Source organism: Crocuta crocuta, unplaced genomic scaffold (genome assembly GCF_008692635.1).
Source record: "Crocuta crocuta isolate KB4526 unplaced genomic scaffold, BGI_CrCroc_1.0 scaffold944, whole genome shotgun sequence".
In the NCBI taxonomy this organism is placed as follows: domain Eukaryota; kingdom Metazoa; phylum Chordata; class Mammalia; order Carnivora; family Hyaenidae; genus Crocuta; species Crocuta crocuta.
This window is the reverse complement of record NW_027528243.1, coordinates 407,550-409,987: the sequence shown is the minus strand read 5'-3', so window position 1 is coordinate 409,987 and position 2,438 is coordinate 407,550. Positions and strand designations below refer to the sequence as shown.

At 51.1% G+C, this 2,438-nt stretch overlaps 1 protein-coding gene across 2 annotated transcripts in view; it reads right to left on the bottom strand.

Moving 5' to 3' along the window:
* STEEP1 (STING1 ER exit protein 1) overlaps positions 1-2,438 on the bottom strand; it is a 20,946-nt gene that overhangs the window by 15,088 nt on the left and 3,420 nt on the right. The window lies entirely within an intron of this gene.

Genomic DNA, 2,438 nt, shown 5'->3' with positions numbered 1-2,438 from the left:
CTCTTCAGGAGAGCATCCCAGGGAGGCTCGGTTGGCAGCGACCCAGACAGGAGAGCACTGGGTTTGCACCTGGGGGAGTGGCGGATGAGGGGAAGGGGCGACCAGGGAACAACAGTGGCAGAAGAGAGGAACCTGAGAACGGGAGACTTGGAGGCCGGCAGTGATAGGCTCCGGGCCATATGGTGGCCAGACTGTCACATTTTCAGCAACCTGTGCCGTCACCCCCAGCAGGCTGGAGAAGGCAGACCGGAACCCCGCCCCACCGGAGAGGGTCGCGGAAAATACTGCAGATCGGAGTGGGGACTATGTCAACCCCGGGGGAAGCTGACCACGCCTTGTTGGTAAAGTCGAAGAACTGTCCAGAACTGTCCAGCCACTGCCGGGTCCTATGGCTAGGCCCACAGCTGGGTGGCTTCTAGGACCAGGCGGACTGGACGCTGGGGTTTCTACTTCAGCCTAAGGCCATTCCGTTTTCTGGCCCAGAGGTGAGGGCATGTATCTTTTAGTTAGTGCCTTACGGGCCTGTGGCCTGGCTGTGTTATTAGATCATTTTCTATATTAACTGAGTAACAGACGTTCGTTCGATATACATAACATAGAATACTATCATACGTTACTACGTGGAATTACAATATATGTGATAAATACATGAGAAACATATTGGTGATCTTTAAGACAGTCAGTTGGCGACTTTCAAACTCAGAAAACTAAATAAAGGTTGATGGGGATGCCTGGGTGGCTTAGTCGGTTAAGCGTCCTACTTCGGCTCAGGTCATGATCTCACGGTTCGTGGGTTCGAGCCCTGCGTCGGGCTCTGTGCTGACAGCCAGCTCAGAGCCTGGAGCCTGCTTCAGATTCTGTGTCTCCCTCTCTCTCTGACCCTCCCCTGCTCACGCTGTCTCTATCTCTCTCTCAAAAATAAATAAAACATTTAAAAAAATTTTAAATGAAGGTTGACAGAGGGAGAAACGCACAAGACAATGGATTAGCCTGGGACAGGGCGTCTTCCTGGTAAAGCCGCCTCTACGCCATAACGGAGTGTTTCCCCCAATGTTTCCTGAAGGGCCTTCCTTTGTAGTTTTCATCAATGTTGTCAGCGACGGGGTGATATCTTGCTCTGTTAATTTAAGAAATTTTGTTGTAATCTGGTTGCATTATTGGCCTCGAGTTGTATCTTGTATATAAGCAATTTTCTCTTCAGCTACAGCATTTTACTTTGATGTTTTTTAACATGTATTCATTTTTGAGAGATACAAAAAAGCATGAGCAGGGAAGGGGCAGAGAGAGAGAGGGAGACATGAAATCCGAAGCAGGCTCCAGGCTCTGAGCTGTCAGCACAGAGCCCGACACGGGCTTGAACCCTCGAACCATGAGATCATGACCTGAGCCGAAGTCGGACGCTTAACCGACTGAGTCCCCCAGGCGCCCCCAACTACACCACTTTAGAAACCCAGTTGTCACGATGAGGCTTGATGCCTGCTTTGCTACCGAGTGTCGCCTGGCAGTGTATTTCCACTTCTCTTCATTAGTACGGGCTGATGGCAGCTTGGTTTCTTAAATTAACATAGCAAGGCGCTAGCCCGTTGCTTCTCCCAGTCCAACACTAGAATACAAGCTCCACACAGGCAGGGTTCTTTGTTTACTGGTCGTGCTGGGTCGGACGGATCCCTTAAAAAGTCACGTCCTTACAGGAACCTCAGAACGTGACCTTATTTGGAAAGAGGGTCGCTGCAGATATAATTAGTTACGATGAGGTCATGCAGACGGGTAGGATGTGTCCTTAATCCAATATGACTGGTGTCCCTATAAAAAGAAGAGAAGAAAACCAGAGACCAAGACCCTGGGAGAAGACCACGTGATGATGCAGAGCCTGCAGTGGTGCATCTACAAGCCAAGAAACGGTGCAGACCGGCAGCAAGCACCGGAAGCAGGGAAGGGCCAAGGAAGGACCGTGCCCTTGAACGCGCAGATAGACCACGGCCCGGCGCACACGTTTGTTTCAGACTTCCAGGACTCAGAAGGAACGTGAGGCAATTCCCGTTGTTCTAAGCCACCTAGTTCGTGGTCCTTTGTTCCAGCAGCCCCACCTGGCCAACGAGTACGGCGGCACATCTCCGGTTTCTCGGATGGTGCCTGGCACGCAGCGGGAGCCCAATAAATGAAATCTCAGTGAAAAGACGTATGGACTTTCTAATTCCCCACGACCGACTTCTCTGTAGTATCAGGCACCTGCTGACGGCCACCATCCCCCGATATACACNAGCGCAGAGCCCAATGTGGGGCTCAAACTCACAAACCGTAAGATCATGACCTGAGCAGAAACCAAGAGCCAGAAGCTTAACCAATCGAACTACCCTGGCGCCCCTTGTCTGCTTTTGATTTTTATTTATTTATTTTTGAGAGAGAGAGAGCACGAGTGAGCAAGGGGCAGGGGGGGG